Here is a 25,510-nt window from a genome sequence, read left to right on the forward strand (position 1 = left end):
ATGAAATCATAAAATTACTAGAAAAGATGAGAAGAGTTTATAACTTCATGTGAGAGAAAGTATGGCACAAAACTCCAACACATTCAAAAAAGAATAATGAATCTTAACCTATTAAAACCTTTTACAACTTCTGGAAAGCAAAAATAAAATAATACTAATAATAATTTCTCAGTAAAGTCAAAAGATAAAGAACAAACTGAGAAAAATATTTATAATTCATACAATAGGAAAGTGCTACATTCCTTGACATATAGAGAACGAAAAATAAGAGAAAAGCCGCTATCCAATAGAAACATGAACAAAGAATAGGAACAGTTCACAACAAAGAAATCCAAAGAGCTCCTGAACATTTGAGAAGATGTCAACCTCGTTAAAACAAAGGCAAATTAAAGCTACAATGAAACATCATTTTTTTCACCTGTAAAGTTGGTAAGGATTGCCTTTAAAGTTTGATAACCTACTGTACTAATAATAATGTGGGCCGGGCGTGGTGGCTCACACCTGTAATTCCAGTACTTTTGGGAGGCTGAGGCGAGTGGATCACCTAAGGTCAGGAGTTCGAGACCAGCTTGGTCAACATGGGGAAACCCTGTCTCTACTAAAAATGCAAAAAATTAGCTGGGTGTGATGGTAGGCACCTGTAATCCCAGCTACTCAAGAGGCTAAGGCAGTAGAATCGCTTGAGACCCAGGAGGCAGAGGTTGCAGTGAGCCAAGACTGTGCCATCAACACTCCAGCCTGGACAACAAGAGTTAACTCTGTCTCAAAAAAAAAAAAATGTGTGACAGCATTCACATACTGTTGATGGGAGTATAAATCAGTGCATCCTCTATGCAGGGACATTTGCCGAACTATCAAAATTACAAATTCACATATCCTTTGAGTCAAGAGTTTCATTTCTAGGCATCTATCCTGCAAATATGCTTGTACATATGAAAAATTACTATTTATAGAAACATTAATTAATGTTTTATTTTGAGACAGGGTCTTGCTTTGTCACCCAGGCTGAAGTGCCGTGATGTGATCTCGGCTCACTGCAGCCTCAACCTCCTAGGCTCAAGCCATCCTCCTACCTCAGCCCCGCAAGTAGCTGGTACTACAGGCGCCCACCACCACATCCAGCTAAGTTTTGTATTTTTTGTAGAGATGGGCTTTTGCGTGTTTCCCAGGCTGTTCTCATACTCCTGAGCTCAAAAGATCTGCCTGCCTCAGCTTCCCAAAGTGCTGGGCTTGCAGGTGTGAGCTGCCATGCTCCGTTTAATTAAATTTTGATATAGCCATACAATAGAATAGTATGTATGGTCTATTAAAAACTGTATACCAGCTTTTTGTCCTGATTCAGAAAAATTGCTAAGATAAATAAAAAAGACAAGGTACAGAACAGTGTATATAATATGCTACCACTTGTATAAAATATACTGTGTATAAATGCATGATGTGTGTGTGTGTGTGTGTGTGTGTGTGTGTGTGTGTGTGTGTGTGTGTATCAAGCAGCTGGTAACTGTGGTTGCCTCTGAAGAAAGGAGCCAGGTAGATGAGGAAGAGGGATAGAAGGGGGACTTTTTTTTCATTAAATACCTATTTTTTGTACCATAAACATGTAGAACCTATTTTTTAAAGTAATAGAAAATATCAAAACAGTAAGGAAGAAAAACACACAATCTTGCCATCAAATACAACATTTTGGTGTGATTATTTTCCAGTAAGTATTATTTATTTTTATTATTATTTATTATTATTTTATGTTCACTTTGCAGGAGTTGTAAAAAGTTTTTTTCTACACATGTAATTTTTTAGCAGTAGGTGTGTTAAGATCATACCATGGGCTGGGTGCTGTGGCTCAAGCCTGTAATCCCTGCACTTTGGGAGGCCGTGGTGGGTGGATTGCTTGAGTCCAGGAGTTTGAGAGCAGCCTGGGCAAGGTGGCAAAACCCTGTCTCTATTAAAAATACGAAAATTAGCCAGGTGTGGTGGTATGCGCCTGTCGTCCCAGCTACTGTGGGGCAGGGGTTGGGGGTGGGTGGGGATGCTGAGGCAGGAGGATCATCTAATCCTTGGGTGGTCAAGGCTGCAGTGAGCCATGATCGTGCCACTGCACTCCAGCCTGGGCGACAGAGTGAGACCCTGTCTCAAAAAAAAAAAAAAAGATGAAACCATGTATGCATGTATGGTTTTGTATGTTCATCATTTCCTTTAACATTATATCATGAACAACTGGAATTACGTTGATACTTGTATTTCATTTTACATTATGTAGGCAGCACCTTCTCAGGAGGAAATGCTTTCACAGGCAACACAAGCCATTCCAAGTTTCTGACTCAAGCTCATGGAAGAAAGGAGCTGGAGCTTCTCAGGAGCGCTTCTTGTGAAGTGTAGTACCTGATAGGAAGAGAGAAACAGAGGTGACTAGATATTCTGTAGTGGAAGTCGCCAAGTGGTGGAGTAGAAGGAAGACATTAACAATCACCCTGAGGTTGGGTGTCGGAAGCTCCCAAGACCCTGAGGGCGGGGGTTGGGGGAGGGGAGGGGACACGCAAGGGGAAGGCAGGGGCCTCAGAGGGCTTAAACCAGAGCCAAGGCTACTGAGCACACACCCCACGTTTTCTACTTATAACCCAAGGAATACATTTAGCAGACTCTGAGTGCCTGCCATGACACTGCTGGACGAGGCACTGGGAATCAACAATGAACACGATACAGGCTCTTCTTTGGATGGGCTCTGCTGGTGGAACTCACTAGTTGCAGTTAAAAAGGAGTGTGGTGAAGGCTCCATGACGGAGTGCACCAGGTGCAAGGTGGAGCCGCAAGGCCTGAGTGCCTGAGCGTCCAAGAGGCTGGAGCCTCCTGAGACCTGGAGACTGAGCTCGTCTCTGCAGTGTTCTGGACCGTGTGCCGTGGAAATGGCAGTGGGTTGGGGTGATGGCTTCCGTTTCTGGATATTTGACCTACACCTTGAAAAATGACGGTAACTTGTGTCTTTCTTCGGGATTTCCTGAAAGCAGAGTTTGAGACAGATATTTGTTTGAAAACATGATTCTAGGGAGCAGAGAGGAAGGGAACATTTATACAAGAATGCTTTATTTAGTTGGCCACTAGGAAGGGCAAAGGATACTAGATCCCGTGGGATTCCTCTGAGGAGCTCATGAAATGCGTGTCGACCCACGGTCCTGAGAACACAGGGTGAAGCATTTATCCCCAATCTCTTGTATTGTATCCCTTAGCTCGAGGGTGGCCCCACCAGTTGTGCTTGAGTGAATAGATTCCCCAGGAAGCCCAGGCCGCAGAAGGGGAAACAGAGGCGCAGGTCAGCTGCGTGAGGTGCTGTCATGGGAACCTGAACGAGGCTGTGGGAAGCCTGTGCCGATGGCCACCGTGCAGAGGCTGGATGAAGAAGGAGGGCCAAGAGAACTGGAAATGGCACACGAGTGTTCTGTAGACTGTAGAAAGGCCGCAGGGGCAAAGGCCCTGAGATGGGAACGACATCTTAACACAGAGTTTGCCCAAGCATTGTTGGAGGGTCGTGGTGCATCTAGAGGCTGGGGCAGACTTGAGCTGGGAACGCACTGCAGTGAGTCCTGAATCCAGGTTAGACTGTAGTAGAAATTATGTGTGTCCTTGTGGTGGAAATGAGAATAAAATAGTCCCCACCTCAGGGCTGCCATGTAAGTTGTCTGGCCTAACAGAGTTGGTGCTCGTTTCCTCTCTTGATACACCCTGCGGAGGATTTCACCATCCCTAACAGACATATAGACGGGAAACGTCAGGGAGAGACAAAAAAAAAAAATCAATTTATTTGGCTTTTCCCCAACTCTAGTTCTTTCCAGGGTGCAAATGGTGCTCTTTTAAACTTTGCAACACATTTGACTCAGGGCTTGGACTATAGTAAATGTTTAAAGGGGAACTAACATTTTACTCAGTGTCTAGTATGTACCAAGGACTGTGCTAAGTACTGTCTGCGTGTTATTTCATTTAATAGTCCTCAGGATTCTGTGACATATGGGCAGTGTTCTTTTCTCCGTCCCTATAGGTAAGGAAAGCAGGATTCAGTCACATTACATACTGTATCTGGGATCACACAACTAGTATGATGGACACAGAATTTAAACCCAGATCTCTCTGATTCCAAAGCCCAAATATGCTCATTCCCCTCCCCACGTTGCTTGCTACATTAGTTTCCGAGGACTGATGCAACACATTGCCACAAACTGGGTAGCTTAAGAAAACAGAAATTTATTATTTCACTCTTCTGGAGGCAAGAAGAGCAAAATCGAGGTGTTTGCAGGGCTGTGCTCCCTTTGAAACCTGGAGGGTTGAGTCCTTCATTGCCTCTTCCTAGCTCTCGGGATGGCCAGTAATCTCTGGCGTTTGTTGCCTTGCAATTGCAGAGACTTCACTCTGTCTCCGTCATCACACGGCATTCTCCCTTGTTTATCAATGCCTCTGTGTCTCTTCTCTCTTTTTTTTTTTTTTTTGAGACGGAGTCTTGCTCTGTTGCCCAGGCTGGAGTGCAGTGGCACGATCTCGGCTCACTGCAAGCTCCGCCTCCCGGGTTCCCGCCATTCTCCTGCCTCAGCCTCCCAAGTAGCTGGGACTACAGGCGCCGCCACCTCGCCCGGCTAGTTTTTTGTATTTTTAGTAGAGACGGAGTTTCACCGGGTTAGCCAGGATGGTCTCGATCTCCTGACCTCGCGATCCGCCCATCTCGGCCTCCCAAAGTGCTGGGATTACAGGCTTGAGCCACCGAGCCCGGCTCTTCTCTTCTTACGAAGATACCAGTCATATAGGTTTAAGGGCCCATCCTGCTGTAGTATGGCCTAATCTTAAATAATTACATTTGCAACAACTCTAATTACCAAATAAGGTGACATTACGAGGTACCGGGGGTTAGGATTTCAAGCTAACTTTTTGGAAGACGCAATTCAACCTGTAACACTTGCTTCATCTACATTTGATGAATGGATTAACAGGTGAATGAATAAATGAATAGGAATAGAGAGCTTGATGAGAAATAGGAAGTGTGGTTAATAATTCCTCTCTCTGGTATAGAGCTCTAATTTACATGCTTTTCATATCCATCATTTTCACTCATTCTCAGTGGGAATTGCTGAAAAGTGAATTATTTCCACGTGTATCTGGTGGAATAAGTTAACCTTCTCCACGCTCTTTACTCATTTTTAACCATATCCAAGACCATGTATCTCCATTCACCTAACCTTTACTGCAACCATGTGAAGTATGAAACAGCATTGTCCCCATTTTACGGATGGGGAAACTGAGATATAGAAGATTAGGTGCAAGGCCTGTTAATAAGTGACAAAACCAGGACTGCAGCCTGGAACTTTGGCCCCCACAGGCATTTTTCTTCTCATAAAAAGATTATTCATTTTTTCATTGCACTTACAATGTATGAACATGTGTTCACCATAAAAAGTTTTTAATAATACAGAATTAAATAAGGCAAAATGTTACAGACCCTTTTTGCCACCCCCAACCCACTCCCAGAACCAATTCCCAGCTGAGAGGTCATTGTATCTGCAGCCTTCTCCTTCCTGGATTGTTTTTCTCTACATTTACTGTCAAATATGTATATGTACGCCTATTTTTAGGGCTTGTTTTTTATTTACCTAAAGGGGATCACACTCCTTGTGCTGTTCTGGTACTGACATTTTCCACTTAACAACACCCTGGAGATTTTTTTCATGTGTCAGCAAAGCTGATCTTCACTCTGTGCGCACCAGGAGGTCAGCGGGGCCGGGTTCTGCTCTGCTGGTCAGGTGTCTGTTCTCACTGGTCTTGCTCAAGCAGGAGCTGCAGGCTTTGGGGGTCTTTTCTTGTTTTTGTTTTTGTTTTTGTTTTTGTTTTTGTTTGGACACAGGGTTTTGCTCGGTCACCCAGGTTAGAGTGCAGTAGCACAATCATGGCTTACTGCAGCCTCGACCTCCTGTGCTCAGATGATACTCCCACCTCAGCCTCCTAAGTAGCTGCTACTACAGGCATGCAGCACCATACCTGGGGAATTTTTTATAGAGACGTGGTCTTGCTTTGTTGCCCAGGCTGGTCTTGAACCCCTTGGCTCAAGCGATCCTCCTTGCCTTGGCCTCCCAAGTACTGGAATTAAAGGTGTCAGCCACCGCACCTAGCTGGTTGCAGGCTTTGAATATCACCCTGCGTGCTAATACCTACAGGTGTGTCTCACTTCATTTACACTGCCGTGTCTTGTTCTAGAGCATGGAGTTATCATTTTTATGTAACCATCTACTATTAGTGCAGATTCAGGTTTTTCTGGTTTTTCAGTATTTTTGAGCAAGGTAGCCCTCAACATGCTATACCTGCCTCTCTGTGAACCTGTGTGAGAATGCAAAATACTCTCTCTATCACTGCTTAGACAGTAGAGACACCTGTGAGCTCTTCTTGCCCTACAGTAGGACCCTTGAAGAAGGCCCAGGTGTCTGGACCTCAACACCTCCAAGAATCTAAGTCACTGCAGGAACATTAGCTAGGACAGTGGCTCACCACACTAGCTGCCATTAGGACCATCTGGGAAGATTCTGAAGAAACACCTATGCCTGGGTCTCATCTCCAGAAGATCTGATTTAACTCAACCAAGGTTGGTTCCAGGCATCAGGATGATTTTTTTTTTTAAGAGATGGGGTCTCACTCCATCATCCAAGCTGGAGTGCAGATGCAATTACAGCTCACTGCAGCCTCGAACTCCTGGGCTCAAGCGATCCTCCCACCTCAGCCTCCTTAGTAGTTGAGACTACAGGTGTGTACCACCATGCTCACCTAATTTAGTTTTTTAATTTTTTGTAGAGGCAGGGTCTTACTATGTTGTCCAGGCTGGTCTTGAACTCCTGGCTTCAAGCAATCTTCGCACCTTGGCCTCCCGAGTAGCTGGGACTAGAGGTGTGCGGCACTACACTCATGATTTTTTTAAACTGCTATATGTACTTCAAATGCACACTCAAGCTTAAGAACCAAAGCCAAGGCCGGGCGCGGTGGCTCAAGCCTGTAATCCCACCACTTTGGGAGGCCGAGACAGGCGGATCACTAGGTCAGGAGATCGAGACCATCCTGGCTAACATGGTGAAACCCCGTCTCTACTAAAAAATACAAAAAACTAGCCGGGCGAGGTGGCGGGCGCCTGTAGTCCCAGCTACTCAGGACGCTGAGACAGGAGAATGGCCCGAACCCGGGAGGCGGAGCTTGCAGTGAGCTGAGATCCAGCCACTGCACTCCAGCCTAGGCGACAGAGCGAGACTCCGTCTCAAAAAAAAAAAAAAAAAAAAAAAGAACCAAAGCCAAAGGACCTCTAAGACTTTTATAAAGGGCCTATCAAAAGATTTGAAACCTGAAGAGGGAAAAATACTAACCAGAGACAGGGAGAAAGGAAAAAGAAAAAAGGACAGAATTGTTTCTTTCACCCCACAAATGCTGAGACCAGCCCCAGCTCCAGCCCTGCAAAAGCCCACAAATTGGGCTGTGTCTTTCTCCAGGAGCTGCATCCCCACGTGTGGCTCTCCCGCAAATCCATTACCCCAAACAAGGCCCCAGCTCTCAACCAGTGGTTCCCAGCCTCTGAGGATAAGGACCCCTAACATCATGGTGACTTTCAAGGCACTGAAACTCTTCTGAATGAGACTGTAATGGTGGGTACATAACATTATGCATTAGGCAAAGCCTGTAGGACTGTACAACACAAAGAGTGAACTCTAATGCTAACTGTGGACGTGTGGACTTTAGTTGATAATAATGCATGGATATTGATTCATCTTTGTAACAAATGCATCACACCAATGCCAGATGTTAATAATAGGGGAAACTGAGGCGAGTGACTGGGAGTATATGAGAACTCTTTGTATTCTCTGCTCAATTTTTCTGTAAGTGTAACATTGCTCTAAAAAACAAAATCTATTAATTAAAAAAAAAAGACCTTCTTACACACAGATATAAATCTTCCCTCTCTATCTCACCTCCCACTTTCCAGGAGAGAAGTTAACATTTTAAGATCTTTTGATTGAGAAATTACAGGATGAGCAAGACCCTATAAATGCCTAAAAGCTTTTAAAAATAGATAAGTAAATAAATCAATAGTTTATTCATCCCCACGGCATCAGCACCCATCTAACGTTGCTCCATCCATATTCAAGTCCTCTTTCTTCTTCAAACTACATGCAGTGCCTGCCGCGCCTACAGCTTCTCCAGGTCCTCCACGGCCATCTAAGGGTTAAGGACCTCCGTGTGTGTGTGTGTGTGTGTGTGTGTGTGTGTGTGTGTGTGTGTGCGCGCGCGCGCGCATCCCTACCACTGCCATTCTCCCTCACTTCACGTTTCCGGGCCCAAGACTCCTTTTGCAGCAGAGGTTAATCTGATTAGAGTGGAGGTGCTAATAACTTAAATGAATGCCTTTAAACACTAGCTGATCAAATCTGCATTTAAACCTGAGCTCCCAAAGGGCCAGAGGCTGTAATGTCAAGCATCTGGGTAGGGCAGGAGTGAGACGAGTGGGGAGGGGCTGCTTTCCTGGTCCTTGGGTAGCCTCCCGCTGTCTATATGATAATCCCTTTCACTGGCACAGAATTTTATAGTTTGTGACGCAATTGAATAAGGACTTTTGAGTGCACCTAAGCCTCAGATACAGTGCTCAGTGTTTTATACAAATCATCTCATTTGATTTTCATAACAACTCAATAAAGGTATTGCTGTCTCCATTTTGCAGAGGAGGCATCTGAGGTTGGGTGAGCCAAGAAACTTGCCGGTATGCAGTACAAGGGAAATCCAAACCTAGTTTGAATCCGGCTTCAATCCCTTCCCTTGCTAATCTACTTCTCCCTAATTAGGTATCAGTGGAGGTTAGATGTGGTAGAATTTCTGTCACTCCTGGGTGGCTCACTCCTGGGTGGCAGCAATGGGCAGGACCCTGGGATGCTTGCAGCCTTCCCCCTGGTGGACCCAACTTTCCATCCTCCCCACCTCCCTGCTAGTCCTCCCTTTCCTGGCCCTGCATCGCTGAAGTTATCAACCCAGCCTGGAGAGCACTCCATCTTTTCTGACCTGACTCTGCCTTCAGGCCAGCTTTGATATAGGCAGGTTTGGTTCTCACGGGTCTGTACATGGCACCACAGTTGGCCCAGGTGTTGGAGCATCATGCCAAAGACACCAGGACCATGGGTGTCATTCACTATTTCCTGTGCACTCATCGAGTGCCTGAAGAAGTACTGCGGCTGCGACACCAACTATGACCGAGATGCACTCCCTGCCCTTGGAAAGTCCCCAGTCCCATGGAGGAGTAAGAAGGAGGCGAGGTCTGGGTGCGGTGGCTCACACCTAGAATCCCAGCACTGTGGGAGGCCAAGGTGCACAGATCACCTGATGTCGGGAGTTCAAGACCAGTTTGACCAACATGGTGAAACCCCATCTCTACCAAAAATACAAAATTAGCCGGACGTGGTGGCACATGCCTGTAATCCCAGCTACTCAGGAGGTTGAGGCAGGAGAATTGCTTGAACCCAGGAGGTAGAGGTTGCAGTGAGCTGAGATCGCACCCATTGTACTCCAGCCTGGGCAACAGAGTGAAACTCTGTCTCAAAAAAGACAAAAAAGAAAAAAGAAAGACAGGTGAGAAAGAGAGGGGAGAATTGGGGTTAGGGCAGGCCATTTATTCTGGAAAATCCACACGAGGAATTCTGGTGTTCCCCCCGCTTTACGAAAAGCACTTTCACAGAGCACATTCCAGTCCGAGGAGTCCCTCTCACCTTTCGGCAGATGTGGCCATTAGGCTTAAGGAGACAGATAAAATCACATGCATGAATGATTTCAAATCCATGTCCTCCTTGTCTGTTCCTCTATTTGACCCACATATACTGTGTGCCCGCCTCGTGCCTGGCGCTGTTGTGCTCTCTGGAGGGAAACAAGACGGAGGAGATGCCTGCCGAAGGAGCTCACCTTACAGTTGGGTCACCCGTCCATAAACTGATAAATAAGTAGACGTAGTACAATCGCCAGTGACATTTAGTGCTGGGAAGGAAAGAAAAGCAGTGTCAGGGAAAGGTGAGAAAGTATCACGTGAGAAAAACAATTTCGCCTCACAAGTGCGCCAGTGACGTCAGTTCCACCTGTAAAGCACAGCCCTGCCATTGAAAAATAAGTTAACGTGTGCATGCAGATCGCAGAAGGCATGACAGTGTCACACGCAGTATGACCAGGCGGCGATCTGGGACTCGGGTGCCTCTGAGGGGCATTGCTTAAGAATTTGAAATCTGGCCGGGTGTGGTGGTTCACACTTGTAATCCCAGCACTTTGGGAGGTTGAGGCGGGTGGATCACGAGGTCAAGAGATCAAGACCATCCTGGTCAACATGGTGAAACCCTGTCTCTACTAAAAATACAAAAATTAGCTGGGCGTGGTGACAGGCGCCTGTAATCCCAGCTACTCGGGAGGCTGAGGCAGGAGAATCACTTGAAGCTGGGAGACGGAGGTTGCAGTGAGCCAACATCGCGCCACTGCAGTCCAGCCTGTTGACAGAGCAAGACTCCATCTCGAAAAAAAAAAAAAAAAAAAGAAAAAAATCTGAAATCAGTCCAGGTCCAAATCCATCTTTTATCATTTGCTAGCTGAGTGACAAGGGGACAGTTACACGTTCTTTTCAACTCTCAGTTTCCTCACTTGAAAAATGGGGCTGGGCGCGGTGGCTCACGCCTGTAATCCCAGCACTTTGGGAGGCCGAGGCGGGCGGATCACGAGGTCAGGAGATTGAGACCATCCTGGCTAACACGTTGAAACCCCGTCTCTACTAAAAATACAAAAAATTAGCAGAACGAGGTGGCGGGTGCCTGTAGTCCCAGCTACTCGGAAGGCTGAGGCAGGAGAATGGCGTGAACCCGGGAGGCAGAGCTTGCAGTGAGCCGAGATTGCGCCACTGCACTCCAGCCTGGGTGACAGAGAGAGACTCTGTCTCAAAAATAAATAAATAAATAAATAAAATAGAAAAATGGGGAGAGTAATATCTATCTTAAAGATTGCTGTGACATTTAAAAATAGATCATATTTGTGTAGCACAGTATCTGGTACTCAGCACTCAATAAGTAGTAAATACAATTTTAAATTTCTGTTACTAAAAGCTGAGATGGTCCAAAAAGTTTTCTTATTTTGTTATTAATAGAAAGCATAATAGCTTGAATTTGTAATGCTTTCTTTTTTAAAGTACTTTTATGTATGTTATCTTAATCCTCATAGCAAATCTGAGAGTTGAGTATCATATAGGGACATTTTCCTGGGAGCAATATTGTTGACTTCTCACATAGGATAATGGACACTAAGTGATGTTTTAATCATGCTCCCCTTTGCTTTTGACTCATTAGTGTCTTCTTGTTGCTTCCAAGAAAATGCCGAGAGTCCCTAACATGACTGCCCAGTCCTGCATGGTGGGGGCCCAGCCCTTCCCAGCCCCATCCCACACCACCCTTCCCCTCCGATCTGCATCCTCCCTGCACTGCGCTTCCAGTGTCTGTTCCACGCTGTGCTTGCTGTCCCCGTGGGGCCTCTACCTAGGCTGACCCCCCCTCCAAACCCTGCAGCCCTCTGCCCCAGCACCTGGCCACTTGCCCCCACTCCTCCTTGATACTCGACACCCTCCCCTCACACCTCCATCTATGTCAGGTTTCCATGTAAACACTGTATCAATTGGGAGTTACATTCATCTCTGAGCAATTAAGATTCCTTTCCCAATGGTGGCTTAACCAAAACGGGTAGGAGCACCAGGTGGCAGTGGGGGAGTCCTTTTCTCTCATGCGGCCAGCAGCCCAGAGGTAGGCAGTGGAGGCAGGCCCACCTGGTACCCTGTGCAGAGGTCTCCTCCTCAGGCTCACCTTCCTGGGGCCTTGGCCAGCACTGCATTCACTCCCTAGTAGAGAGCTTCCCCAGAAGTCCTGCTCCAGAAATTTTACTCTTTAAAAAAAAAAAATTGGCCGGGCGCGGTGGCTCAAGCCTGTAATCCCAGCACTTTGGGAGGCCGAGACGGGCGGATCGCGAGGTCAGGAGATCGAGACCATCCTGGTTAACACAGTGAAACCCCGTCTCTACTAAAAAAATACAAAAAACTAGCCGGGCGAGGTGGCGTGGCGCCTGTGATCCCAGCTACTCGGGAGGCTGAGGCAGGAGAATGGCGTAAACCCGGGAGGCGGAGCTTGCAGTGAGCTGAGATCCGGCCACTGCACCCCAGCCTGGGCGACAGAGCAAGACTCCGTCTAAAAAAAAAAAAAAGAAAAAAAATTAGCCAGGTATGGTAGCGCAGGCCTGTAGTCCCAGCTACTAGGGAGGCTGAGGCAGGAGGATTGCTTGAGACTGGGGAGTCTGAGGCTGCAATGAGCCACGTTCATGTCACTGCACTCCAGCCCGAGTGACAGCGTGAGACCCTATCTCAAAGAAAAGGGAAAAGAAAAGAATTTTACTGTAGCTTATTCACCTCAAATGAGCTAAATAACTGCTCCAGGGGAGGGTAAGAAAAACGTAGCATTCCAGCTGGACCCCTTTTTCTCCCTAACCAAATAGGGATCCAATGAGGAAAGAAGAGAGGAGACTGGATATTGAGGAAGCAGCCATGAGCCTCTGCCGCATCGACTTTCACGGAGCTGTTCCCTGTCCTTCATAGCACGTCCCCTAGTTCACAGTTACCCATTCCTTAGATTCAGTGTTTGTGTGTTTTATTAATATCTGCCTTCCCGCTGGACTGTAAACTCCCTAACAGCAGAGGCTGTCTCCGGTTTTGTTCACTAGTGAATTGCCGATGCCTAGCACACATGTGACACGGAGTCAGGTGTGTGCTAGGAATGAATGAATAGTCGGAGAGCAAGCATGAAGCTGTATGGAGGCACAGCTATGGAGCTAGCTTCCTACTAGCCTATCCCATCTGGTCACTCTGTAGTGATGAGGGTAAGGTGATAACTGAATTCCTACATATTCAGGGATCTGTAGACAAGTGGAGAGAAGCAACAGATGAATTATGGCTTCCCTAGGAGCTGCCCACGGAGACAGATCACCGGGTGATACAGAGCATCACACGTTTAAGCAGGAAATTGACTCCTCCCCGCTCAGTCCTGGCGGGCTCAGTAGCTGTGGGTCCAGTGTGTGGCACTGAGTACCTAAGCTAAGAGGCCATGACTTCCTGGCCTTGTTTACATCATTCACACCCAAGGCGTGACCTGAAAGTGACAGGTTCACTTCCCTGCGAAGAACTCTATCTAGAAGCCTCTGGCCTCCTGAAATCGATAGTAGAAAAAGTCCAACTAGTAAATGTCCAAAACCATACCTTTCATGAACATCCCCTCTGGAAAGTAAGTGACAGAATGTTTGTCTCATAAGAGACTACAGCAATGACCTTGCCAATGCTTTCATCTTCCATCCCGGGACACTGAGGCTCAGAAGATGAGGGGCTTCCCCCGAGGTACATGGTAAGTCAAGGGCAGAGGGAGGCCTGGAAGCCAGGACCCCACTCTTCGTACTAAACTACTCGAATCGGAGCGAATCCGAGAGCAGAGAGCAGAGGGCCCACAGTGAGAACTGGGAGTCCTTTCCCACTTCTCTCCCCTCCTCTGTCTGTTTAGCAGCAGAGCAGATTTTCCGAGCGGTCAGTACCCATTGAATTGTAAGCAGTGGCTTCATGAGAGCTCCTGCTCTTAGGAAATTTAGATTATTAGAGGGTACTGGATGCGTAGCTGAAACAGATGACCCCTAAACAGAGGTGCTAACGGGCGCTTTTCCCCGAGAGGATGACCAGGTGCCTTCTGCATCCTGAAACTTGCCCTTGCCGTCGCCAGCTGCAGTGGAGGCCTGTATAGTATGAATCAAATGATTGCTGTTTAGTCTACATCTAGGTCAGTGTTTTCATCCAAAATTACAAGTTTGGGTTCCTGGCATAACTCTTTACTTATTCATATTATTGTTGTTGTTCTACACATGTTTGTTATACATCAATATTTGTTGATTGACTGCCTAAATGAATTAATTAACAGCACATACATAGTAACAACCGGTTAAGGAATGTGTTGCAAACAACTTCAATCAAGATTGTCTTAATTATTATTTATTTAGTATGTATTATGTTCCAGGTCCATTACATACATTATTTTTAATCTTTACAACAAATATGCAAAGAAGATATTTAAAAAGACTATCATTTGCCCAAAGGCATATAGCTTTTTAAGTAATGGAGACGGGATCTGAACTCAGTTCTGATGCCAAAGACTGTTCTTCTACCACTGTGCTTCCTTCTAACTTTTCAGGATATGCTTGTCCACACAAACATGGCTCAGCTCTGTTCTTTCTACCATGGGTGTCACATGAAATTAATTTTTGCCATCAGCCTAGCTTACAGTTTTCCATTTTCTGGACCAGTAGGCAAGCAATTATTTGCAAGAATATAGAACACTCAGTAGGGGTGGGGGTAGGGGGTGAGAAGAAGCCTCTCTTTTGCAGATAGACAGGAAGCAGGTAGTGGGCATTCCGTATATTTTTACCAGGTAAGTATCCTTAGAGTGGTAGAACTGCTTAAAAGAAACAGGCTAAGATAAAAGGGATTTCTCATCCCCTTTGCAAATGATGTTCTCTTAAGACTCCCTAACACAATGAACAGAGGCCAGTCTTTCCATCTTTCATGTAACAGATTGTTCAGGCTTTGCCCCTCCGGTGAAAGGGGTCCCACGACGTTGAATCTCCTATAAGGGCTCTCACACCATCTTATGCTCCCTGAATCACTGGAGGGGACACAGATTGGGCTAGCGTGGAACAAAGGATGCACAGAGGAGGAGAAGGTGAGGAAAGCGGGGAGGAAAAGGGAGGAGTGCAAGATTCCACTGGGAACCTAATGCATGGTTATCCATCAGCCTCTGGCGTTCCTGACTCTGGGTTGTTTACAAAATCCTCACCCTAGTATGCACTGGACTACCTTAAATAGCCCTTGCTCCTTCCTTTAAGGAGACGTTACTTTTGTGATAGCAAAATTCAAAAGCCTTAACTTACCACCGGGCAGGACATGGAGAGAAGCTGGCCTGGGGAAGATGGGATGACCGCACAGGTGAGTTCAACACCCACCCAGGGTGGATGCTTTCTCTGAATACTCTCAAAGACGTTCTCCCCTCCCCTCAGCCCACCCCACACTGTTCATGTGAATGAATCTATCATAAACATGGGGTGGGGAAATGTGAGGGCTGGGAGCCTTGTGAGGTGAGTGCCAGCAATTCTAAACTGGAACGGGGAAGGACTGTGGCAGGCAAGCCATGAAGCCTCTCAGTCACTTCACGGTGATCTGTATATCCCAGGAAAGCCTAGGCCCCATTACGGAACCTAAGTACCTAAGCTTCGGGAAAAGGGTACTCCTGTCATCCCAAGTGCTCATTCATGAGCGAGGGCAGATGTGGGGAGCCGCATTGGACAGCAGCCAAGATGGAGAGCCATGTAGTACAGCATGGTGCCCTCCCGTCAATGCCACCTGCACACTCCAAGGTTCCAGGGCACACGTAAACCATCTGCCCAGCCCTGAGACACCATGCCACCTGTTCTGCATATATGCAAGTTCCACTCCCCTCTGTCCTCAGCACTGGCATCTAGTCCATTCTGCATCCCCATTCTACCTCTCACAAAATAAGGGTGTGCTCAGGGAATGCAAATGCGTTGAAGAAAGCTTGAAGAAAGGAGTTGAAGGTAGGTCCACTGCCTACCTGCACCAAGAAAAACAAAAAACTCTTCAATATTACTAAGGCTGTGACCCCTGATTAGGGATGCAAATGCATCTCTACTGATCAAGATTATAAATCAATGTTTAAGAAATCAGATGTATATTTAGAGGAACTGTGTTGTAGACCCTTTTGCACAGTGTGAAACCTCATCTCCCCTAGTACATCTTGACCCCGGGTAGCCATGGGTGTGGGACACCAGGAACTCCTGGTGAAGGCCTTTCCCCTGCATGTCCACAGGCCAATGGAGCTGCAGCGGATGGGGTTTGGTCCAGCGTCTCTCATGGATTTACTTTTTGCAGGAGCTTGAGCTGGCAGATCCCAAAAAGTATTTGCCTTCATCATAATCTCCCTTGATTTTCACACCTTTGTTCATTTCAAGAGTAATGTAACTCATGCGGCCCTGATTCACTGAAAATAGCTCAGCGAAGTCTGGTTCGTGAGAGCCATTTGATTTCTAAGAGGCCTTTCTTTCCTCATCTTCTGAGCCCATCTACTCCAAACTCCAGCTCTGGCTGGAAGTTGGAGAGGCGGAACCCAAAGCGATAACAGGGAGAGGAGCCCAGGCTCCATGCAGACGTGTATTTAATCCTCCGAAATCACCCATGATTCTTATCCCCATTTAGCAGATGACAGCATCGACACTCAGAGAGGGGCAGCACCTGCCTTACAGTTTGCAAGTGAGAGATCTGCCACTGCACTGCCCCACACCCTAGGGAGCAAACTGCTCAGCCCCAAGATGCCAGCCCAGGCTATGCTTCACTTAGTGGCTCTTTTGAGCTTCTTCCTTCTGAAGCTCTACACTAGCAGGAAAACAGACGGGTCCACTCACAGTTACCCTGCAAATCAGTTCTGCTTCAGACCCTACTATTGGCATTGAAAGTTTTCCGTGTCCTTGAACACCGGTCCTGGGGGCTTGGGGAGTAAGTGGTGAAGTTGAGAAGGACGCTGCGGTGTACAATACTGCCATGAACTTTTGAAGGAGCCTCAGCGATCTGCCACCCTGGGGCCACATCCTGCTAGGCTTCAGGTTCCCTGGTCACCAAGTCTCCTTCTCATCCTGACAACCTGCAAGGTAAGTTGATACAGATATGTTGGTGCCAGAGGCGATGCTGTTCCAGATTGCATCTGAAGGCAGAACCAGGGGTCAGAGGCTACAATTACAGCCGGAGGATTTAGATTAGAGAGAAGGGCTTCCTGACAAGTTGCTAAAGTCAGCAGGTAATTAGGGAGAGTTTACAGAAACTCTTTCCCAGGAAATATAATCCCATCACCCTACTTAGGAAGAGTCTCCCTAGGAGAATGAACCAGAAAGTTTCAGGCTAGAAAGACTGTGGATGTTAGTCTCGTGAACTGAAGCGGGGTTGATGGGGAGTTCTAGCGGGCGAAATCAAACCTGACCTGACTCCTTTACGGACTTGCCAGCATACAAGGAGATAACATCTCTGCAAGCATTTGTCAACCGCGTGGTGCCAAGGCGAGGATAAGGGATTTGTATTGTGTGCAGGAGCTGGGGTCTCTCCCAGGAGGCTTTAAGGAGTCAATAAATGCAGCATCGCTTTAGGCAGAGGACAGCAAACTACTCAACTGAGAACAGTGTAGACTGAGGAGGGCAACAGGCTCCAATCAAAACTTGAAGACAATTCACGAATGTCAGGGGCTTCCAGGTTAAAATCGAGGCACGTCGCTGTGGCTTTAACACAACCCAAAAAACTGTGATGCTCATCTCCATTATCATCCGTCACTCTTTGTATATGCATTTTGCACATTTTCTCCTTTGATCCTTATCACACTTCTGGAGAGCAGCTCAGGGAGGTATTACCCCGTTCTACCAGCAAGGAAGTTGAGGTTCAAAACTGGGTTGTGTGAATCGCCCAAGGTCACCTAACCAGCAAGTGGTGCCACTGCCTTGTTTCACTTCAGGTGGAGGGCAATGCCCTTTCCACTCTAACTTTGCCCACTCTTGTGATCAGTTCCTTCATTCATCCACATGTTCATTAACTCAACAGATATTTACTAAATGTCTTTAAAACAAAGGAAACAGCAAACTGGAACATACATTTTTTCCAAGCTCATTGTGAAACTGGGACATATTCCATGACATAGGAACATCATTTCATTCCCTTGCTCTAAAAACACTTACTTTCATCTCGTTGTCTGTGACACTTCTTACTAAGAGCTGACAAGGTCTTAACAATTTGCCCCATCCCTCCGACCCCATCTTCTGCTGCTTCCCACCTCCTTCTCTAGATCCTGAGTACACTGATCTTTCCAGTCCTCAGTGACGCCAACTAGGCTGCTTCCTGCCTTAGGGCCTTTGGGCATGCTATTTCCCCCGTCATACATGTCTGCACCATTCTCATAATTCAGGTGTGAACGTCAATGTCATGTTCCCAGAAAGGATTTTCCTGACCTGCTTCATCACACACAGGCCCTCCCCATCACAGTACTTTTTATTTTCTTGATGGCATTTATGACTTTCTAAATTGTTCATATTTATATTTACTTGTTTGCTATCTGTATCCCCTTGCCCCCAGCCTCAAATTCCAGGAAAGCAAGGATCTTGTCTGGCTTGCTTGCTGAAGCAGGCACCTGCCCTGTGCTTGACATATAATAAATAAATAAATTAATTAATTAAATCATGAATTATTGGTCAGAAGTATTCATTACATTACACTCGATTGCACAGTACAATTATTGTTATAAGCTATAGATTAAAAAAATTTTTTTCTTAGGTTGCACTGAAATCTAATTGCAAGGAAACTGTGTCTGCAGCAGCAGTCAAGTTCACACGGAGTATATACCGTGGATCAGAATACTGTTCCCTTCATTCTTTGTTTTGTTTGTTTACATAAGGTTTCAACTTAGGGACACAGTTTCTTCTGCTTCCACACTTACCTTGGAACCTCCAGTCCTTAATAAATGCTGAATATGGAGAAAGTTTCAGTAAGTTGTGGCCAGTGGACGGCAGTCCACTTAGGAGTTACTGTGAAGTTAAAAATCCGGACAGGTTGCAGAGGAGGCTGGGTGTCCAGCCAAATCGAAGACTTCTGCCCCTAGACTTAGAACTAGACCTGCAAGAAATGAAGGCAGCTTGAGCCCCTTTCATCAGCTGTTTTCTTCATAGCTGGCAGCTTTTCCTCAGTTACTTCTCCTTTTCTCTTTCTTATTTCCCTCTTTCCTCATCTCACTTGCTCTTACGAAAGGAGCTTTAAAAAAAAAAACCTTATTCACATTAAGATGTAAATGACTGTCAACTTCCCAGGAGTCCCTGCAGACTGAGAGAGAACCCACACTAAGGAATAAAGCCGCAGTGGGAGGCCAGGCATGCAGCAGCACCTGCCTAGAAGGCTCTGCCCTGCTCCTTCCTGCTCCAACTCTTAAGTGTCCTGAAAAAACAAAGACCTTACAGGCCACCTAGCCGTGCTGATGAAAATGGAGACCCTGAATCTAAGGAATTGATAACAATAAAGTGTCGCATGGCCTGAAGATAAATCTGGAGGGACCTTCAAGGTACGTCGCTGAGTCTTCCTTGCTGTCACCACTCAGCATAAAATTTCCATTGGCAGGTGTATCTTACAGGCATTTGGCTGCAGAACTCTTAACTCTTCTCCTGTCCCAGTGATATGGGAGGTAATCACAGACAGTGAGTGTGGGTTTAAGGAACTTTCAGGAAAATAATCACTCATTTACAAGGCACCCCCTTTATAGTTGCTGTTGTCAGGGCAGGACTAGCACCTGCTTCCTTGCTGTGGTTTGAGCTATGTGATATTAACATGACTCCAAGAACACTATAATAAATACATTTCTATTTATTGAAGAGTGCTTTATGTAATGCCCACATCTATCCTCTGAAATAGATATTGCTACGTCCATTTTTCAGCTGAGAAGAAAACTGAAGCTCATGGAGGTAAACTAATTTGCCCAAGTTCATGTAGCTGGACATGGTGAGGCCAGGATTCCTCCGGACTCCAAAGGTCTTGATCTTTCCCTTAGTTTCTGTCTTCAGGTTTGCAGCTCATAGTAACCTATTGTAGACTGAGCTCATAATTCCCAATAAAATGTATGCAATTACATTTCTAAGTTCCTGAATGAGAAGTAAGTGTTTAAACTATGTTTTGAGTCGTTTAGTTGAGTTGATCAAGTCAGTCTATGTGATAGTCACTTTTTAAACAAATATTGACTGAGCAGATACTAAGTGCCAGATGCTATCATTTGAGGACACAGGCAAAACTGTTTGTGACCAGAAGAGCCCAACAACTCTGTCTTCAAAGAGCTCACATTCTATCTGGGGAAGGTGGAGAATAAACAAATAAGGAAAACCTAGACTGTGTCAGGGAGAGAAGGGTATTTTGGTATCAAACAAAGCAGAGGACAGAACCGGGAATGCCAGGAATGGGGTTTGCAATGTTAAATAGTCTGTTCAGGGGAGGCCTTGCTGAAAAGAAGGATTTTGAACAAGGAGCTGACAGAGTTGGGGAATACAGCATGGGGTTCTCTGGGGAAGCCTCATTCCAACAGTGGGAGAGCAAGGACAAAGGCTCTGAGCTGGAGTACCCCACTTTGCTCAGTTACTTACAAAGATCGATTAATATGACAAATGTCGGTCCAATAAGTTGTTTGGTATTTTAGATGCCAGAAAAAGAGGGAGAAAATCTTAAGATTAATCTCTGAGATAGAATCAGGAGGAGTGGTTGCTGCAGGAGACGGTGGGTTATGGCTGAGGGGTGAGGGGGCTGAGGGGTAAGGGACCTGGAGGGTGCTGGGGTGGTTCCACATCTTGATCGAGGTGGGGGTTAGAGGTTTACTGTCACCTGCTGCATGTTGAGGACTGTGCACTTTACTCTGTGAAGTTATATCTTAGGGTTTTGTTTTGTTTTGTTTTGTTTTGAGATGGATTCTGGCTTTGTCTCTCAGGCTGGAGTGCAGTGGCGCCATCTCAACTCAACCTCCGCCCTTGGGTTCAAGCGATTATCGTACCTCAGCCTCCCGAGTAGCTGGGATTACAGGCATGCACCACCACGCCTGGCTAATTTTTGTATTTTTAGTAGAGATGGGGTTTCTCCATGTTGGTCAGGCTGGTCTCGAACTCCCGACCTCAGGTGATCCACTGCCTCAGCCTCCCAAAGTGCTGGGATAACAAGTGTGAGCCACACGCTGTTTTTATTCCTTATCTCAGTTTTTTAAATGCATCTGGCCCATTATCTCAGTTTTTAAAAATGAATTAAAAAAAGAGGCCTTAGATGTCCACTTCCAGTATTCTGAAGTTACATATTCATATGCTGTGTAATATCAGAATTTTTAGTACACATTTCATGGTGCCTTCTTTGCTGCTTAAGCTTATGAGATTCACTGAGAAAAGTGCAAGCTTAGAGAGAACAGGGATCAAGTGTTTGCTCTGGGATCTTGAGAGAGTTGACCATCCTTCCTGCATCTGAGTTTCTAAACTATAAAGTAGGACTGGTAATAGTGGTGTCCACCTTGCAGAGCTATTGGGAGGCCGAAACAAGATCATGTCTGGGAAAGTTCTCATTTAGTTGCAAGACCACAGAAATCTTACTTCATGTTATAATTATAGGTGCATCCAGTGTTTTACTGGAGTGCCTGCGGGGTCACCACCGCGTCAGCTCCTACTTTCCTACTTGGGCTATGTCTCTTGCCTCTTGTCTCCTGCCAATCACCCTCTACTAGGCAGTGGTCACTGCCACACACGGCAGGTCACTCAGCCAAATGATGTTCTATGGTGGGGGGGGCAAAATGACTCCTCTTCCTTTTGGGTAATGCTCTGACTCTCAAACAGATCATTATACTCTAAAATCTCAGAAGGTGACTCAACAGCCCTTTCTGTGGTCACCCCCTCAACCCTGCAAGACTCAGACCTGAGTGCAGGGGAAGCTGGACCAGGAGAGCCATGTGACTGGTGGGAGAGGCGAGGCTGTGAGCTGCTGAGACCACCCCTCCCACTGATGACTAAGCCTTGTCACTAGATCACGCTTGTCCTCCTGTTCCTTCAGGAGGAGGTTTCCCAGGTATCAGTCACTTACATGGAGACAATTAAGTTTGCAGGCAGGGGGCGGGCGGAGGGGTGCATCATCAACGGGGGATCTGGAACTTAGGGAAACTCAAATGGGTCTGACTTTTATTATCACCGTGCACTTGACGTTCTAAAGAAAGTCACTGACACAATACTGCCCCCCTCAAGACAAATCTTATCTGTCTAAGTCCCAAATAGTTGCTGTGCTTACTGTTTATTGACTTTAATTACATATAGATATATAATTACATCTGTATAATATTGTTATATGATGTAGATGATCACCTTTTCGTTGCTTACTTTTAATAAACATTGTGTTCTCTATGGCAGTTAATTTTGAGAACTCCCAATTGTATAGTGCTCTCCCCAGCTACTAACCCCAGCCCTCAAAGACTTAGCTGAATTCCTCTGTTTCCAGAGCTATTCCTAACGGCATAATGGTTTGGAATGATTAGAGCTTTCTTCCAGGTATAGTCTGCCCACGTGGTATCACATATTCTTGCATTTAAACAGTTTGCTGAAAAAAATAAGCACATTGATCATATTAATAAAGGCAAAGAAACAGAGTGTGAGTGACTTCAATTCTGCCATCCTATGTGAGAACTTAGAGTTTTTATCTGCGTTTAAAATTGAAAACAGTGAAATCAAGTGTGAACTGCAAGGTATAATGTTTTGTTTGGTAACAGTTCATTTGGGTTCAAATATAAAACGTTTTACAAACTATGGATAATATCTATAATATTGCTGTTTATTTTTAGTTGTTATTTTTAAAGTTAAGAACAAATCAAGAAAATAAAGATGATTACATGAAGAACAAATCAAGAAAATAATTATTACTACATGGCTATTATGGAAAACAGTTTTGAGGTTCAGAGGGAGGAGGTATCAAATATTAACAACGCCAGGTTCAGATGCACTAGGCACAGTGAAGAGTGTGTGTACCGCCCAGCCAAACATACTGAATGCCAGTGATGGACATATTTGACTCTCAAGATCCATGCCCAGTGATGTTGCTCTTGCTAACCTCCCAGGATGGTTTCTGATACAGTCCCTTCAAGAAGCAAGGGGGTGATGCAGATGGCCTAGGAGCTCTCTGCTGTTATCACTCATACATTCAAAAAGCACTTATTGGGCAGGCTTAGTGCACACTGGCCTGGCAGAGCTCTGCACTTGACCTGGAGGTTATAGGGTTAAGGAGGCTAAGGTCTCCCTGCATATACCCAAACTGAGAAAACCAGCACCAGATGAAGGCTAAATATCTTGCTGTTTGGCTGGACGCAGTGGCTCACACCTGTAATCCCAGCACTTTGGGAGGCCGAGGCGGGCAGATCACCTGAGGTCAGGGGTTTGACACCAGCCTGGCCAACACGGTGAAACTCCGTCTCTACTAAAAACACAAAAATTAGCTAGGTGTGGTGGTGTGCGCCTGTAATCTCAGCTATTTGGGAGGCTGAGGCAGGAGAATCGCTTGAACCCAGAAGGCGGAGATTGCAGTGAGCTGAGATCGCACCACTGCACTGCAGCCTGGGCAACAGAGTGAGGCTCCATCTCAGAAAGAAAAAAAAAAAAATCTTGCTGTTTAAAAGGCTACAATTACAGTATCATTTCCAAAGCACATCTATTAAAAAGACAGCTTTATAGGGAGGAAATGCGCACCTATAATGTAATAGTTGATAAACAGAAAACCCATTTATGTTATTATACAGTTAGAAGATGAGTCCTAACCTGCTGTAGAGAGACTAGTAATTGTGGAGAAACTCGTCCGTAACGGAGGACAACACATGCTCCAACATCACCCGAGCATTTAGAGGCCTCTTGAGGTGTCTCTGGAACTGTTGTAAAGTGCATCTTCCTGATTTATTTAATAAAAGCAATTCCTGCTTGTTATTCCTCTTATTATCATTGGTAATAATAGTTACAGGGTGTTTGAACATGTTAGTTTAGCTCTGGGATTGGCCAGGAGGAGAAGCTTATATTCTACTGTTTATTACTCATCTAATAGTGAAGACCCGTGATCCAACTGGAATGAACATGGGAGGCTGGGAGCGGTAAAGACACTGCCAGGCAGCAGGGAGAGGGTAATCAGTGTGACATGTCATTGGTGGCAAAAACCATTGGACACTGGTAACTGACTCCCTCTCCGTAAGAGCAGAGATGCAGACGTCCTCCCTGGTATAAAACAATAACTAGCAGTTTCATAACTTGCCGGGTTCTCCAAACTTTCTCACCTATGAAAGGTCTTTTGGCTCATTTGTAAACACTGGTGCAGTCCTTTTTGTTCTAGACTCCGAGGAGCTGGAAATCAACCAGGAATACCAGGAAAAGCAAGCTCTAGCATTGACCTGAGTTTGAAGCTCTTTTCCTGGCTGTAGGTGAAACTTTCTAGAAGTTTCTCAAGGGTCAGGAGCCCTGTGCTCCTCAGCTGTTTAGGGTACACCATATTACCAAGCATTTGGCACGTTATGAGAATTTGATGCAAAGCTCTATGTTAAAACAGCTAGCGGCCGGGTGCAGTGGCTCATGCCTGTAATCCCAGAACTTTGGGTGGCCGAGACGGGCGGATCACGAGGTCAGGAGATCGAGACCATCCTGGCTAACGCGGTGAAACCCCGTCTCTACTAAAAGTACAAAATATTAGCTGGGCATAGTGGCGGGCGCCTGTAGTCCCAGCTACTCGGGAGGCTGAAGCAGGAGAATGGCGTGAACCCGGGAGGTAGAGCTTGCAGTGAGCCGAGATCGCACCACTGCACTCCAGCCTGGGCGACAGAGCGAGACTCTGTCTCAAAACAAAACAAAACAAAACAAAACAAAACAAAACAAAACATAAAACAGCTAACATACACTGTGGATCCGCCCTGGTACACAAATACATGGTTGTACTACTGTGCCCAAGTACAGCTCCTGTCATCCTCATTTTCATTACAGTCCCTTCCAATGGGGACTGTTGCTGTCACTGCTCCTTCTTCTTACTCAAAGTCTTGAGAAATTCTTCCTTCCACATGCTAGTAATGGTCAGAATAAGAATTAATTAGAAATGTCCATTTCCTCCCACAGCACTGAAAGATCGGTCTGATTAAAAAATTACTTCACTGGTGTTTAATAACTGCACTAAGGGCAAAGTGTAATTATTCTCATGCTTTAGATAGAGAAACTGAGGCTGGAGAAGTTAAGGAAGATGCTCAAAATCATGTAATAAGCCTGAATTTTTGTTCAGGGAGTCCTGGATGTTTTTTCCCTCTTAGTGATGCTTTCTGCTATTATCAGGTTGGTTAACAAGAAAATCCTTCCTTGAGTATGAGTGAAATAAATTAGAACCAATATTAAACAGAGTTCTTTATGGTTTTACAAAGCCTTTTTACAAAAATTCTTTCTAACTTCATGCAGGATTACTTGTATTACTAAATAGTACTACTATATATTATCATTTTACAAAAGAGGAAACTGAAAGTCGGAAACATTACTTGACCTGTCCAAAGTCACCATATTCAAACAAGTAGAGCCCAGACCACTGTGCTTCCAAACACCTGTCCTACCATTGTATTTCCTAGACATGTAAAGTAAAAATGGTATGGGTGTGCTCCCCATCCCTGTATTCCTCACCACCTGCCTCCTGCATCTTTTCTGTCAGTCCATGTAGCTTCCAGTCTTCAAATTGCTTGCTCCACTATTAAGACTTCCTTGATTAATACCTTTCTTTCTGACCTCAAGGCATCTTTTAATCTTATCTGTGTAGTCCTGACACTCCAAG

The 25,510-nt window shown here is 45.6% G+C and overlaps 1 long non-coding RNA gene across 1 annotated transcript; it reads right to left on the minus strand.

The window, feature by feature from the left end:
• Positions 1-1,531: 1,531 nt before the first annotated feature.
• LOC135966139 (uncharacterized) lies at positions 1,532-18,946 on the minus strand. The gene is made up of 3 exons (XR_010579253.1): positions 18,627-18,946; positions 9,946-10,017; positions 1,532-2,379 (listed from the first exon to the last, which is right to left on the minus strand). It is a non-coding gene; the product is annotated as an uncharacterized lncRNA (long non-coding RNA).
• Positions 18,947-25,510: the final 6,564 nt, after the last annotated feature.

Source organism: Macaca fascicularis, chromosome 11, assembly GCF_037993035.2.
Source record: "Macaca fascicularis isolate 582-1 chromosome 11, T2T-MFA8v1.1".
Classification (NCBI taxonomy): domain Eukaryota; kingdom Metazoa; phylum Chordata; class Mammalia; order Primates; family Cercopithecidae; genus Macaca; species Macaca fascicularis.